We start from the raw sequence: 17,270 nt of genomic DNA, 5'->3' as shown, positions 1-17,270 counted from the left end.
AGAATATGAGAAAGAAGTTGCCTGGTTTGACTGAAAAAAAGACAGGCAAACAATCTACCTGGCTATGGTTTAGGTTATGTGGGACTGGCCTCCTGCCTCGCTCCTCCTCTCCCATTCAGCTTCAGCATTTTTGAGCAAACAATGGGAAAGTTTCCGGCAACCTCAGAGCCCCACCTATAAACCCTGATACTGTTAACTAATAATATAGACAACTCCTGCATATGATTTAGAGGATCGGTACACTGCAGACCGCCTCAGTTACACCTGCCACTGGTGTTTTTCACTGCTATGTCTTTTCTTTCTGTAATAGCTCTAGCATCTTGCTGAGTGCATAGTACAGGAAAAGTCACCAGCACTACTCTGAACTGACTGTTATTAGCTGAAAGTGGGCTCTTACTAAAATATTCAAACACTATTTGCTATGTTCTGAGATTATAGTACTCTTCATAGATGTTTGCAGATTGCTAAATTAGGTTACTAAGCAATTATGAAATGAAAGTGCTTCATGAATTTAATTTCGTGATATGCAAAGCACAAGGGAAAAATACTAATATTAATACAGTAGAGTCTTCAGGATAGTTTAGCAAGAGAAAGTTACTATTAAATATTTTAAGTAAGGTCTGTGTGAGCAAATGCTCACTTGTGCAGCAGCCCCCTTACAGTTTCAGCACCCGTATCGCTAAGAACTCTGTGGCTGTCAGTGAAGAGTTTCATTTGTAAAAGGATCTTTGAATCCTTCCTCCCCCCCCCCCCGCTCTTTTCATCATTCAAGAACTGCCTTCACAGCAAGACACCGTTTTCCTTCTTGGCCTCATCTCACTCATTCAATACCCACAAGCCAGGCAGGTTTTCTACAGGCAGACAACGGTGTCACTGGAAGTAGACTTCTCTCTTCTGTGCCTTTGTACCAAGGGTCTTAGAAAGCCAAAGATCTCATTTGGGACAAAAAAAAGTGTGTGTGTTTTTGTGTGTGTGTGTGTATGTGCATATAGCTATCTTTTTCAGATTGTGCCATTAAATCTTACGTAAAAATGAGCTCCTGTAATACTTTCTTACTTGGAATTTATATAGGTAACATATAACTTATATAGAGGCCAGTGTCCATATGTCTGTTACATCAAAGAATGAGATAAAATATATGTACTTACCAGACACCGATATGTCAAGGTGTGCAACGTGCATATTGAGTAAAGAGGAGCCATCCCTTAGAAGAGCATGAGTCCCTACTAATAACGATGACAATCACAGGTTGATCTTTGCCTCTTTGTGTAGTCTCCAATTCTTTGGCTTGTGAACATGCTGAAGGCATGACCTGTTCACAGCGATTCCCAATCAGAAGAAATGCCAAAAGTGTGCAAGAGTGAATCCATCCTTTTAGAGATTAGATTGTAATATGAATGCTCTGCCCTAGCTTAAAGACTAGACTTAAAGCTTAAAGACACATTGCTATGGGTCTGAGTAAACGGACCTGCTTGGTGTGCTTGAGGGATCATGTTAGTGCTACGATTCTAGGATATTACTGCAGCTGAAACGTAACATTTCTCTTACCTATTTTGTTTCCTTCCCTCAAGGTGTACGTTTTCATTTGCTTTCATGCAGAAGCTAAATTCCATGAAAGGGAAGCTCTTCATAAATAATCTGTAGTAAAGAGTATGGCATAACTGGTATAACTTCTTCAGTTTTAGAAGCATGAAGATTACATCACTGAAGATTGTGCCTGGCGATAAATTAAATAAAATACAAAGCAAGTTCAGGCAATTAAATTAATTATAAAGATAATGGAAAATCCTAATTTTCCTTGCTGCTGTTTTCACGCACACTTTAATTGTTGCCTGGAAGAGTCAATACCTTGTAAAGAAGATAAATGTCCTCTTCTGTTAAGACACTCCTCAGTTTTCTAGGGATACGTGGCAGTCTGTTTTACTGCTAGCCTGGATTTAGTCAGTTAATGCCTGAGCTTGTGTGGTTCAAGGAATGTCTGCTCTGAAGAGATGACTGACTGCCAGGTACCATGACCCTTGACCTGTCTGTAATGGTTATGCTAGACATAACCCTGCTCAAGCACCTTGGGTTACATCAAAAAAATCCTGTGACTCAACTCCATTGAATTGAGTGGAGTATTCCTGCTGTACTTCATTCTGGCCCATTACATAGTGTACTTTTTTTGGTAGTATTTACATTATGTTTGTCTTTAACATGGGTAAATGTGGTTGAAATGTTTGTATCAGGAGGAGGGGGCAGCTGTGCACATGAGTACTGGAAATGCCAGACTTCAGTGTAACAGAAGTAGTCGCTAGGAATAGATAAATTTGCCCTACTTCATTCATTAATCAGTTTGATTATTTCACTTTCTCCAGTTTTGTAAATTAGACATAATCAGATTCACTTAACAGCGTGATAGATCTGTGTGTTAAATTATAGAGAGCAACGTTATTCATAGGTCCTTTTAATTTTCCGATATAGACTAATCTTATTAATATTTATCTTCTAATCTTTTTACAAATTCAGAGTGGGTAATCTCTGTCTAAATGAAGCTACTGTTCATACAGAGGTCTTTCTGTTTTCTTTAAAGAAAACAAATAGATCATAGCAGCACTTAACATTTTCAAAAGCTTAAAGCAGAAAAAATGTAATGAAGTGTGAAGTATCATTAATGAAGCCAGCGTCCAAAATGTTTGTGCTGTCAAAACGACTGGCAGGAGGGATGATAGCATACTGAAGGTTAAACCTCAAGTTCAGGAACACCTTACCATGTTGGGTCTTGGCCCTTGGAGTTATGTTTATCTATAGAAACCATCTTGTTAAGATGGTGAACGTGCGCTTGGGTGATGATGAATTTCTTGCCGAGGTCCCAAATGACCTAACATCTGCCTCCTTTCGCCCGTTGGCTCTATTCAATGGTGGTAGACAGGTGGGGGTAAAAACCAAAACAGGTATCTTGGAAAAAATGCAGGATACGACCTGAAGTTGACTCTGCCTTCTTCCAGTTCTGTGAAGTGAGTTTAGCTCTTGAAACATGAGGAACCATGTCTGTAGAGCCGATCTGGAATATATTCACTGATAAACACAGGGTACTGCCTGGATGTTCCTAAGTGGATATTTAAAGGACTTTATTGCTGATGCAATCTTCAGTCCCTGTCAGTGGTAACAAGTGTTTTGTGAACCATTTAGGCACATGCACAAGTCTGTCCCTACTCAGTAAAGCACTTCGGTGTGCTCTTAAGCCCCTTGATTTCAGCTCTTGGTTTTATCAGCAGGAGGTTTTTCAAAGGCAAGAGGCCATCCTTATCTCAGAAATGGGCTGAGCTGCCTTAGAGCAAAATAGCCTTCAAAAACTCTTCATTATACAAAATGTTAATTTTCTTCTCCCTCCCCTGCCGCAACGGTCGATGACCTTAGAACCATTCCTTTCTTACCTGTGCATTTATGAAATACTGATTCTAATTATTTCACTTCTGCTGTTTATTCCCTCAAACAAGCACTGAAAATCCTCTGTATTTTCCCCAGATTGAGGCATTTGCAGGTTGATGCATCTGTGCTGGTCATTACTTCGGTAAATTTTCATGTTTACGCATCAGCTTATTTAGGACAGTTCTTCTGGATGCGCACAAGCAAAACAAGGACGATCAAACAGGTCTTAAAGCACAAAGAAGTGCCTCTCATTGCTTCGCAAGGTTTTGTCTGGAAAGACACTGCATTGAGATTGCAAATTCTTGCAGATAGGTGGAAACCTTTTTACTTGTATCCCCTTTTTGCCCTGAACAGTCAGGCAAATTTTGGGGTGGAGACAAAGTATGCTCTATCCAGGTTTCCCTGCTGACTGCTTTAGAATGAGGATGATGCCACAGATTTTTGATGTTCAGACATCGTTAGAGTCATCTTTTCTGAGGTCCTTTATAGCCCTGGCTAAAGTGCCTCATCTGGTAACACTGAACTAAATTATCTCTAAAAATACCTATTTGTGATGTAGAAACTAGAAAGCATAATACATTCCTCTGAGCGCCGTGCGAGTGTCTGCTCTCGTAGTGTAGAAATGTGCGCTCCCAAGTCATTTCGTCTAGTTTTGGATCTCATAATGAGTTTTGCTGCCAGATTAAAGCACAGTGACCAGGGAGGGATAACAAGCAGGGTTAGTGATGTAGAAAAACTTTTTTATGAAAGCGTGAAAAGATTGATACTCTTCACTGTGAAGAAGCAGTAAGTATGAACAGAAATGAAAAGGTCTCCATCGTTTGTCATAGTGAAGTCAAGAGGGGACCCTTGCATTTGCTCCTTCTCCTGTGACAACAGGAGGTAGAGATACTCATTTACATGAGACCTAACATCTGTTTGAAAATAAATTAGTTATTTTTGCCCAGCACATACTTTTAGCTGTTTCAAGGTTTCACTGATACTAAGATATTAGTGAGATTATTTTTTTTTAAGTCTTCTTATTTGTAAAAATGCAGAATATCCCATTATATATCCAGTGTGACAGCACTACCAGTAAAAAGCAAAGCCTAAAATGCTCAAAATATTTGGAAGGATCTTAGTGGTTCAGTGCCATGGTTCATAAGCAAAACTCCTGTATTTTCAGACATTTGCTCCACATAATACAAAAAGTTGAGAAGAGTCAGAGGGATCAGAGACATAGAAGACTTCAGGAAAATATAATCTCTGGAAATTGTTCCGCTTGTGTTACCTTCATAAATACATAAGCAGTTTATGTGAGCATCATAGAATCATAGAATGGTTTGGGTTGGAAGGGACCTTTACAGGCCATCTAGTCCAACCCCCTGCAGCGAGCAGGGACATCCCCAACTACAGCAGGGTGCTCAGAGCCCCGTCCAGCCTGACCTGGGGTGTTTCCAGGAACGGGGCATCCCCTGAAGCTCCTGGTGCTACCCATTCAGCCACAGCATCCTGCTTCAGATGGATTAACAAACTCTGATAAAGCAATTAACATGTTCTGACATCCTTGGCCTGTTTTTCTTAAGCGTCAGATTTTTTAAGACTAAATAATATATCTCTCTGTGTTGTATTATGAGTGTGAAAGGCTTTTCTTTCTGAGCTGAAAAATGAGAGTTGCTTGAAAGTAGGGATAAGTTGTGTCTCCTGGTATGCATGTAAGTAGGTATTTAGTTGAGACACCAATAATCTTGATGTTTAATTTACCCGGTGCTGGAGGTTTAGCTTATTTCTCCCAGGTAACTTGTCTGATATTCTCATTTTCTGCTATCTTTTCATCCTGCTCAGCTTCGTGGAGAGCAGGCTATGGCTCATCTGTGATAGCGGCGGCTTATTTAACAGGATGTGCGTGGCATTTCTGCAGCGAACGCGTAATTACCCAAGCAGTTGCTCTGCAAAGGCGGTTACGTTGCTTTTGTGTCCTCTCGGCACAGGGTGATGGCTGATGTCAGGGTTCCTGTCTTTCACACCCCTTTCTGCCTCATTTTGGGTGATTCCACAGTTCATACCTTAAATTATTTGGTGAATAGCTCCTGGCATGTAGTTACATTATGTATGCCAGTTCCCTTAACAGTATAATTGCTGACCTTATGTGCTAATGTTGCTAAATATATGATTAGCTATAACCAGTATTGGCCTACCTGGTAGCCAGGTAATATTATTATTATTATTGTTGTTGTTGCTGTTGTTGCTGTTGTTGCTGTTGTTGCTGTTGTTATCATAGTTGTTGTTGTTATTATTGTTATTTTTATTATTGTTATTAGATAGCAACACAAAAAAGACTTGTCATTCCACTCCTTTCCTCGCACAGAAATGAGAGCAAAGCTTCCCCAATTTCTGCATTATACATGTCTGGAATCTTTTTACATGTATTTTGGTTTTCTTTTTCCTCCCAGTGACAGTGTTTGAACAATTAAAACGAGTGTGAACTTTAGACCTCCATACTTCAACGGCAAAGTTTCATTTGGAGAGAATGATGAAGAAAGAGAAAATGCGAAAGAGATAACAGAAGTTCCTGTGTTTTGGGGGGTGGATGTATTTGACCCGCTCATAAACTGGTTTGGATACATTTGCAGCAAATGGACATTTTGGTCCCAATTCTCAGCTGACAGGGTGAATGAAGGTCTGAGCAGAAAAGACAGGATTTGAATGGTGTGTCCTAGGAAATGATATTGAACATCATGAACAGGAAACCAATACCAAAGAGCCTTCAGTGTAATGAATGAGAAGAGGGGAATATTAATCTGAAAATGCTTATTATCTTAGACTGTTCTAGCAAGTGTGCCTGAATTCAGGGCATTAGTGCTATTTTCATTTGTCGTCTTGCACCCGTTTGCTTTTTTACGAGTAAACGGAACAAATTTTTGTTCTCTTTCAGTTAATCCTCTGGCTGCTCTGAAGTCTTCACACAGGACAGTTTGGAAGAATGACAGCAGCAGCATGGATGGGTACGTATACTGATTTTTTTGAGGGTTTCATGCCTTTGTCAGGTTGGAAAGGCTATTCACATTTGTACTCAGACTGAATTACTGTGTAATTCTGTACACTATAAAATTCGAAATTCATAACAGGGGCAGGAATGAAATCCATTATAACAGTGGTGAGTCTTAGAAATTTGTGATTTGTTTATTGTTTTATGGTGACTTTATTTACCATTCTTTAGTTACTTAGGTATATTTGCATTTAAAAATGTATTTCAACAGAGAAGGTAGATAACAGTAATTATAAAAAGTCATCCACCAGGCAGGAAAAAACCAGTTATACTCTGCATTTTCTGCTGAAAAGGATGAGATACTCAGCAGTAGAGCAGGCACAGCGGGGGCAGTTGCCAGGGCTGTGCTCGACAGCCTGTCTGGGAGAGGAGTGGGGTCATCCCAGCACTGAAAGCTGCTGACGTTCTCACAGCCTGAAAAGTTAGCAGGCATCGAGAGCCAAGCCAGCCATTTTGCTTTCTGATTTTAAGAAAACGGTGCCAGCCAAGAAAATCTGAGCTGTCTGTTTCACACCTAGGCCTGAGCTGACTAACAAATCGGGAAAACATGTGGTCCGTGGACAGAGCTGTATGGTATCGCTTTGTAGAGCTGCACGGTGTTGTTTTGTTCCTCGGTTCTCTTGCTGTGATTCTTATTTGTGTAGGAAGGCTTTTCAGATGAACATCGCTGTGCAAATGATGCAAACATAAACTGCTACAGGAAAGATCTTCAGTGCAGAGTTTGTGGAAGTAGTGGGAGAAGACTAAAACTATAGCGTTTGTAATCTCACATGTTACTCCTCCAGTATGGTAAAAACAGACCTCTTGTTTCACTTGTTTGAATTTGTGAAGACCCAGGCACTTCTTTGCTTCTGAACTGAGAAGTCCCACCAACCCCAACCTCTTACAATGGTAATTTCTTACAATGGAGGTTTTGTATGAAGGGCTGCCAGTTTCAGTAAAGGTGCTTGGATGTGCATAAGTGGCACATACTTCTGACAAGGATGTAAGGACCAGACCTTGTTGACTGAATGGCCACTAAATGTGTGCTTCCTTTGCCAAAGGGAACTTACATAGAAATCCAAATGAACGCTCATGGAAACTGTCTGCATTGTTTGCAGTACTGTTTTTTTATCTCACTGAAGACTGAGTTAACCTTAATCTTGGCAACTCTGTATGTCATTGTTGGTTTTTCACTGAGCATTTGAACTTGAAGCTTCACCTTCTTAAAGTAATATAAATACCGTACGTTGAAGAACTTAAAATTGCCACCTTTCATGGTGGCAGTTCGCAAGCTCTCCGTCTCCCTACATAAGGCCTTGGCACTGCCTTACCTCAGCACGCGAGTAACTAAAGAAGGGGACTACAGCAGAGGATTGATTCAGTGACTTGGCCAAGATAGCAAAGAACATCTGTGAACTGGATCCAGGCTGCCTGATTTGTTCAGCGTTTGCTCAGATTTTTGTGGACCCTGTGTTTCCTTTGCTGTCGTGTACTCAACAGGTAACGTTAACACCGTATACCTCAAAAAGCACGTTCAATATTTGCAATGTTTTAATAATATATAGGATATAATTGTTAAATTGATTCTAAGCAATCCATAATCTATTGTAGTTTAATAGGTTGCATAAAAATATCTACAATATAAAAAAATATTTGAACAAATACCTTTTGCAAATATGTATTAGGCAAAATTTTACTAGAATTTCAGCGATCAGTTTACTTTCATAAATTTTGGCTTCATGAGTCTGCTGAAAGTGGAAACATCCTTTTACTTTATTGTATACCTATCCTGAGCAGACATCCAGTAAATCATAAAGCTGAAGTGTATAAAAACATATCCTCTTGATTTCCCTGTAAAATATCTCTGCACAGTGTTTTATATATTTTTGTGGAACTGTTGACAAACTACCAGTTCATGTCTTGGATTAGTTTGTAGTAAAGTTTTATAGACATTGCCATCTTTCAGTTGCAAAGGCAGCTGATGGTTAGAAAGAAATTCCATTCAGAATGAGGCCAGTGTTTTAATCTGTCCAGTAGTAGTTATTTTTACTTTTAATAATCTGCTACCACTGGAACCTAGACAACATTTAAACTGAGCATTCCATACCTTATGTTGAGGATTAATTCTTTGTTCAGGCAAGCATGCTATGAAACTAAAATATCACTTGTGTTTTAAGATGCACAAGACATAATAAATTAATTAAGTGAAAGCTAGTTTCCTTTTCCTTGCCTGAAGAGTATTAGTGAGACTATTGCTGTGTCTTTGTTTATACTTCCTGAGGTTTTTACCTGTTTGCAGATTGAATACAAATATGGGAAATTTGCAGATGTGTCGGATGTTTGTCATTGCTCCAGTCATTTCCTCCTAGGATAACGGAGTGCAATTTCTGCATTCAACATCTGTTTCAAATGTGTAGTTTCTTTTAAAAATTCCAGGACAGTGGCCGAAAAGAAAGGAGTGAACATGAGAGAAATCAGCTGGAATAGAATAGAGCAGTTCAGCTGGAAGGGGCCTACAACGATCATCTAGTCCAACTGCCTAAACACCGCTTTATAAAACCCATTCGGGTATTCATAGAGAAATGTTGCCTACGTATCTTAGGTGGTGATGTGCTGTCTGGTTTACACTTCTCCTTTCATACGCTAACTTAGAAAGTTTTGTGCTCTGTATAATTCGAACTTGTACATCTGCACAGAATATTGGCATTATTAGGAAATTTAGCAGGTACTATAGCAAAAATTGGGTTGTCAAAGTTTGCAATTTGGTAAATCATTTGGCTGCTTTATTTATTTCAAGACCTTTCACTCACATTTTGAGCAAGCTAGATGTTTGTATTTCAGGAAAGAAAATTAGGAGCTCTTTTAAATGCTGTAAATGCAGTCCATAAGTATTTCCTAATTCTTCTAATACGCCATTGCTGTGGTATTTCAAATGAGCAGTATGTGCAACTGAGAATGACAAGGTGACGTGAGAGCTGCCTCTGAATCGCATTTCTAACCTTAGCAGAGTATTGGAGAGCCCGAGCAGAGAGTCCACCACGAGTAGTTGTTGTTTCCTAACTATGATGTTACCATTCTACCACAATGAATGAGAAAGCTTGATGATTAATGTAAGCTTCAAAAGAAGGATTTGGAGTGGTTTGCACTTAACCGATTTGGTCTTAATGACAGTTTTCTTCTGTTTAAGGAGAGGAAAACCTAAGCTTGTCTAAGGTCATGCTTTGGGTAAAGTACATCAGTCCTTGTCCATGGGATTGAGTTTACACTGTTGATTACAGGGGTATACTTGGGTTTCTTTTGCCCTTGAAGGGCTTGGAAGGCTGTGATGGCAGAGTAATGTATCCTTTAATAACAGGGACCGGTTTTCAAGGATGTTCTGAGGCTGGCTTGGAATTTTGGGTTGAGTAATTTCCTCATGGAAGAGAAACTCCCTGCAAAACTGCAGCTTCTGTCAGGAAAACATATTTTTCCATGACGGTCACTTTTATCAGATAAACGTAAGAGTGTTTTGGCACGGGTCTTCTAAAACTCGATTCTAACATTTCACTTCCGAGTCTGCAAAAAAACGCAAACACTTCCTTTTTCATATCAGGTTAGCAGCATTTCTCTGCTAGGGCTTCGTTACCAACGCTTCAGCTCGTGCCCCTGCGCTCTCCCCTGAGCCAAGCTCTCTGCAAAATCCCTCTCTCCTAATGCAGCGTGATTCTGCCCTCGCGCTGAGCTTCACAGTGCATCCCAGAAAGCGACGATGGGGAAAACGGAGGCGTGCGTTGGGAGGTACCGCTCCCCGGAGGCAGCGTGGGCCCAGGGCCGTGCAGCGCGGCATCGGGCTGGGGCAGGCTCTTCTGATCCCTTGCAGTGAACCCGGAGGGAAGGGTGACGGGGAAATGGCAGGCCATTCTTTGGATGGAAAAAGTCAGCAGAGTATTTTTCAGACTGAGGTCCAAACAATTCGGAGGTCTGAGGACAATTGGGACAATTTGACAAAGAACAATTTGGACTGAGGTCCAAAGTTCGTTGCCATAAATTAAAAAAAAAAAAAAAAAAATTAAATGAGTGGCAAGTGCCATATGCCTGTGAAGACATCGAACTTAGAAAGCTGGATGCCTGATGCAGTTTTGTGGGCCAGATACTGTAGTCCCATTATCTGTAGCTTGCTTAGAGTCTTTTGAGAGTCCCCTGTGGCACGTGTCTGTAAACTTTAAACGGCTGAATGCCTGACAAACTCCGGTCCCAAATCCTTCCTTACACGACTCTTTTCTCTCTTGGTTCACTGCAAAGGAGAAGCAAGGGCTGTGGGAGGGAATCCTGCCCTGCTTCCATTGGCTGGGACCATGCCTGCATGGACAACTAGGGGTCAGTGAGGATTGCCCCAGTGCTGGGAGCATACTACTGGCTAAATTACAGTGAAAAATTACCAGTAGATATAGTCTCTTCTGTAAAGGACATAATAAGTTAATTTGTAGTATTATTTACATTTATGAGTCAAGAAGAAAAAACCAACTTAATTTTTTTTTTCCTACCTACTCAAGTAAGCTTCATATTCCAACACCTAAAAATAGTGCTGTTGACTCTGTAATATATTCACAAAGAACTTTTTTCTTTGGGAATGATTTTTTCTTTGCAACCTTCCCAACAATTCCCACCTCCCCTCCCCCAATCTTCTCACTTCTTCAGGTATGAGCTGTTTTGGTCCCAAATTCCCTAATTGCTGCTGGTATTAAGATAGGTAATTATCTGTTCCACTTTATCACTTACCTCTAGCACAGATAAAGTTTGCAGGGAATTGATCATAGGCAGTCCTATATTAATTTGCTGTGGAAGGCCTGCATAGTAGGAGAACTCAGGAGTGCTAATGGCAAGCAATTTTAGGCAGAAGCAGCAGGAAAACGTCTTTATAAAAGAATTCCGTAAATCAGCTGTAATCCAGATTCCCCTCTGGGAAGGCAGTGCTGGCAAACATAGGCAGAGCTTTCTTTGAGGGGCTGAATGGGGGCAAAGGTAGGATCCTGCAGGAAAAGCGTGCTCTCCAGAGGGTGAGCCACCCCTGTGGGAGTCAGTCAGCAGCAATTACCTTGCAGCTCTTCTGTGACCCGAGAGCTACGTGAGGGCAGAACATCGCCCGTGCGTGCAGAGCCAAGGAGTAGCTGCAGCAGCAGTGGCTCTTGCTCCCCAAGTTTTCCAAGCATGGAGGGGGCTTGGGTTTGCCTTTTTTTTTTTTTTTTCTCTTCTTCCCCCACCCTTCTTTTCATGCTTGCTATAGCTGAGACTTATCCTGTGCTAGGATCATCCTTTATTGCCAACTAGTTAAATGTAATTGTTGCATCCTTCTCGTCTGCCCACCCGTTCGTTCCCGGTAAGAAAATGCTACCTTTATAAAAGCGTTGGACTTCTCGTTGTTGAGGGAAGGATTGTGCCATCCGTTAGCACAGTAGTGCTAAAAAACAGGAGTGAGGAAAGTACGGTAACTAATAAAAAAGAAATTCAAGTCAAAATGGGGAAATTATTGCAAAGGTTGCTTTTGAACGTGGGCTGACTGATGGGTGGAAAAGCTGCATCTTTACTGCTCAGCCAAGCCTGGGAATGAGGGAGCAGTGAACCTCTATAGTGGCATGAAAAATGATTATTAGGAGGGGAATTAAAGAACGTCTATTATTCACAAACTGAAAGATCTGATGAAGACGTTGCCTGTGTTTAAATCAGTCTTCCCCACCAATTTACAATTCTTCAGATTTCAGCAGTAGTTGCCTCAAGAGGCTATTCAGGAGACAAATAGTCAGAGGAGAGAGACTAAGCGCTGTGTGGATATAGCAAGTGCCAATGAGAGAGAAACAGTAGAAGCTCTCAAGTTCCGAAAACGTTGGGAGTGTCTTAAGTTGGCTCAGAGTTAATGATCTGGAGAAAAGTGGTAACCAGTGCATTTATTAGCTCACTACAAGAAGGACGCTGAGGTGCTGGAGCGTGTCCAGAGAAGGGCAACGGAGCTGGTGAGGGGTCTGGAGCACAAGTCTGATGAGGAGCGGCTGAGGGAACTGGGGGTGTTCAGTCTGGAGAAGAGGAGGCTGAGGGGAGCCCTCATCGCTCTCTACAGCTACCTGAAAGGGGGTTGTGGTGACGTGGGTGTTGGTCTCTTCTCCCAAGTAACCAGCGATAGGGTGAGAGGAAATGGCCTCAAGTTGCGCCAGGGGAGGTTTACATTGGATATTAGGAAAAATTTCTTCACCGAGAGGGTGGTCAAGCATTGGAACAGGCTGCCCAGGGAGGTGGTGGAGTCGCCATCTCTGGAAGTGTTCAAAAAACGTGTGGATGTGGCGCTTCAGGACATGGTTTAGGGGACATGGTGGCGCTGGATTAATGGTTGGACTTGATGATCTTGAAGGTCCTTTCCAACCTTAGTGATTCTGTGACAAAACGGCACGGGTCAGTCGAGATGCGAGATGCCCGGGGGCACTGACGGGTGACCGCACAGTGCCGGGCCAACGAGCAGCCCGCTGGCTAGAAAGAAAAAAGTATTGCGATGGGTGGCCGCTAACGAGCACCGGAGAAGGTAAAAATCCCTGACTTTACCCTTTACGCAGAGGGGTGCGTCTGCTTGGGAGGAATATTTGGTTGTTGTTCAATCCACCTCTGTAACTGTGTGACTCTGGGATCTCAGATATTTAAAAAAAAGAAGGGGAAAAAAAAATAGAATTTGATAAGGGAGATGGAAATGGCATGGCAAAACTGTAGAGCATTTGTCTTTTCTTCTGGAATTCATTTCATCTGGAATTTTAGGGTGAGTGCAAGTCATACATCAGTTAAAAAAAAAAAAGAGGGAAAAGAAAGGCATAGAAGCGTAGGGTTTATTCCCCCCACACCAAGTATTAAACAACTTGGAAAAGAGACGAATAACCTGGGACATTCCAGTTTAGCTACATTCTGACTATCCTGACAGAAAGTAACAATATGCAAAACCAGGCATTTTCTGTATTTCTCTAAGGTAGAACAAGAAGAATTCTCATGAAATTAGAGGCAGAGCATTTTAGCAACAAAGCAATTTTCTAAACATGATTAATAAGTGGAATTTCTGACCTAAGAGATTACTGCTGGAAGGAAGTACCTGGATAGATTGACCAGGTTGTACCTGGTGGGATCAGCTTCTGGTGCTGCCATTCTGCCCGATACTGCGTGTACTCATATCCCAACAAATGGGATTTCATGGGTTTTCCTGCCCACCTCGAATGAGATTCTTTGCAGAGGAAATCACATGTCACCTAAAGCACTTAAAAGCACCGACTAGACAAAGAGCAGTTTAAAGGGGAGGAAAAATGGAAAATCTTTACCTGTGTTTTATGAAGTGCGTACACGCACACATTGATAGCGAGAACGTGGCTATACTGCAGTGTTATGATTGTCTGCTGGGGTGTTAATATAAAATTAAAAAAAGGTGCTACTTTAGATATTGAGGCATCATGCTGTTTCACATGATGAGTAACTTGGAGGAGTTTATGCTGTGTTTTTCCAGACCGAAGACTTATTTGTTTGTCTTAATAGTTGCTGTAATAAGAATGTTTCACAATGAACAGAGGAAACCTTACCAAACAGTCCCAAAATAATTCAGGCAGCTGACAGAAGGCAGTGCTTTCTGCTATGAAGATACTATGAATGCCTACTTTTTTTTCCTCCTGTCTCTGTCACCCACTTTAAGTTAGGTTTGGAGAGTGGTTTTCTCTTGAAATGTGAATCAGACAATGTTGCCAAGACAACCTCTCCTCAAGCTTTTCGTTTCACCCACAGTGTGTGCTGAACCTCAACCAACTCTTCTCCCAGAGTGACTGGTCACTTATTTTTCAAGTGGGATTTGATTTGATAAAGCAAAATGTTCAAAGTACTTGATTTTCTTGTCTCCCTGGCAAACCACCCCAGCTAGTTTCACTTGCCCTGTCTCTAGGGCTGGAGGAAGCTAACCAAGCTGGCAGCTGGATTCCAGCATACGAGACAGAATATTCGACTGAAGTTCCGGCGCGGCAGTCGGTTATCGCTTTCCCAGCCAAGGCGTAGATGGGGAACGTACAGTCGGTGGCAGAGCACCTCCTCTGCAGGGTGGTTTACAGTGACGGGGAGCGGGACACGGGGTTTAGCTGTTTGTCGTCGTCGTTTCCTGACGTGAGAACTTTTCGAAAGGTATCTCTGTATTGGCTTTTCCTCAAAAGGGGAATGACAGGCTTAAATAATACTTGATGAAATGTAGACTCTGGTTTGTCATACAGTAATATTCAATCCCCGTTTCATTTCTTACAACCTCAACGTATGTTATGCCCCTTTTGCTCTTACTTTTCTCTGCTTTGTCAACAGACTCCTTCTTTTCCCAGGCGGGGCTCTGCACTGTTGTACTTTTAGCTTTATTAAATCACGGTGCTATCATTCTGCCTTACACTTTCAGCAAAGTAGGCCCTTGCAAAGTGATGTTTTAATTAAGTGTAACGGTAGCAATTGGCTCGGCTTGTATTACTAACAAAAAGGAAGGAATCTTGTGTGAAAGGTGTTTTTGCTCTTTCACTGCCACTGCAAATTGGTTTTCTCAAGAATCACAGTAAGATTGGTGGCAAAATGATAACTGAGAGACCATCGACAGCCAAGGCTGTAAGAAAGCAGCGGCAGTGCCTCATCTTTGGTGGAGACATGCCGCTCCCGGGCACCGTGCGCAGGGCCGAGGGCTCGGCAGGGCTCTGAAGAGCTGCCCTTGGTTCCTCCTGCCAGGGCCGTCAGTGGTTGGAATTTCAGATTGTTTACTGAGAAGCAGCAGAAAGATGAGACAGACAGGAATTCATCATCCTGACTGAGATGAGAGTTTATCCAGTGACAGGCTTATATGATCACTGGTGCTCTGAACAGTTTGTGTTTCTTGCTGGGAGAAAAACGATTTCCCCCATGAAGGATTCTTTTTTTTTTTTTTTAACAAATATTTCCAATGTTTCAATTTTTTTAGACGTTGCATCCCTTCTTTCCGGCAGAGAGGCACAGAGAGAGGTCTAAATCTCTGCTACATCCCTCTCCTAAAAGTCCTTTCCATTTTCTGAAAGTCTTGCTGCAGCTGGGGTACCGTGTTTCCAGTTTGCAGGTTTAATGTAGCTTTCCTGTTACATTTACAAATGTGGAATCTCTTGATATTTAATATGATCTGTATTGAAACCACAGCATAAGTGTATATATTAATTACTAATTATTTTTCCTGTGCAGACTATGAGGTTTTTACACATTGGCTCAGTATCGCGTGGTTAGTTGTGTGTGAGAGAGAGGGTTGTGGAAAACCCATCAAAGCCGGCCTGTGTACTAAATAAAGAAAATGCGGATTATATTGTGGGCTGCAAATACTACAGTGAAGGGATTGTTCTAAATGCAATATGTTAAAAGTTATTTCAAGCCAGGACATAAATGACGCTTCAGATTTTGAAAAGAATAATTATCTGACTGGCACTTGAAAGAGAAACTCCTTCCCTATTAGGTTTTTATGTTTCAACCTGTAAAAGACATCTATGGGATTTATTTTTAGTATGTGAATAAATTTCATGGAATAAAGTAGAAGGACTAATAACCTTGGTCTGTCAGACACAACCATTAGCTGCTTGTCCCAGAGGTGCTCTGCCCATGCACTTTTTCTTGACACATTAAGTAAGTCCAGGTCTTGAGTCTCCATTTTATTTACTTTGAGGCATCCTTGTGACTTGCAAAATACAGCCTCAACAGCCACACGAGTGGCTGCTGCTGCTATTTGAATCGTGATTTCCCCAGCAGGTAAGCCTGTGCTGTAATTCACTGCCACCGTTACGTCTGTCTTAGCACACAGTAGCTTTTGTGTCTCTGGGCGTGCACGTAAGTAACGGCAACGTCCGCACCTAAAAACTTTTCCATTGGGCTGTATCCTGCTGATGGGAATTAGTCTGGTCGTCGTTTTGAAGTGAGCATGACTGCTTTGTTGCATCGAAACCTGATGTACTAATAGACCTGTACAGAATCTAACTATAAAATCGTCTCCAAGCTTTGGCTCTCTGTACAAACTGGCTCTTCCACTATCAGAATAAGTGAATTTCCTCCACTTTCTCTGACAGCTATGGATTTCAGTGGCTGACAAACACAAATTTCAGTTCTCCCTTGGAGAATGTGGAGAACTTCTCAATTTTGCAGCGCAGCTGGGCTCTAAAGACTTTACCTGCTCTCTCACTTGCTCCCATCTTGCACTTGATTGTTGTTGGGTTTTTTTGAAACTATTGGATATGCAAAGACATGGCAACAAATTGTCTTTATAAGAAATTACAAAAAATAATTTAAATTATTTATTTTTTTCTTGTGTAGGGATTTAGCAATAGAGTGCTACAAAGAACATTAACCTTTTAATGAATTAACTAAAAGAAGAGAAAAACGTAACTAAGTCACATTTCTTTTTGCAGACAATAACAAACAGTTCCCACAGTTTGTTATGCTATTTTAAGAGTAAATATTTTTTTTACGGTAATGGCTATATAAACTATACAATCTAAAGGTTTGGTGCTGGGGAGTGTACAGAAAGAACTATAGTTGTCTCTGAAACAGATGGATGATGTAAGAAAAACATGTATTTAGTGAAATGGGCTGTGACCACAACAGATTAGCTTTGGAGCTTTATTAATAATTATTCTCTTCCCAGCTTTGTAGTCTAACTAAATCACAAGGAAAAATTTAAGAACTTCGTGCCTTTTCTGATTGCTTTCCAAGACAATGCCAACTGACTGCTTTAATTTTTTTTAATTTTTTAAGTAAAATACTTAAAGGATTAGTTTAACTGGACAACAGGGAGACAAACGTCCTCTACCCCAGGAATTCACTCTAGCCT

The sequence above is a fragment of the Phaethon aethereus genome (genome assembly GCF_964289735.1).
Source record: "Phaethon aethereus genome assembly, chromosome: 7".
NCBI lineage: Eukaryota > Metazoa > Chordata > Aves > Phaethontiformes > Phaethontidae > Phaethon > Phaethon aethereus.
The sequence above is the reverse complement of the archived record's forward strand: the minus strand, read 5'-3'. Positions refer to the sequence as shown.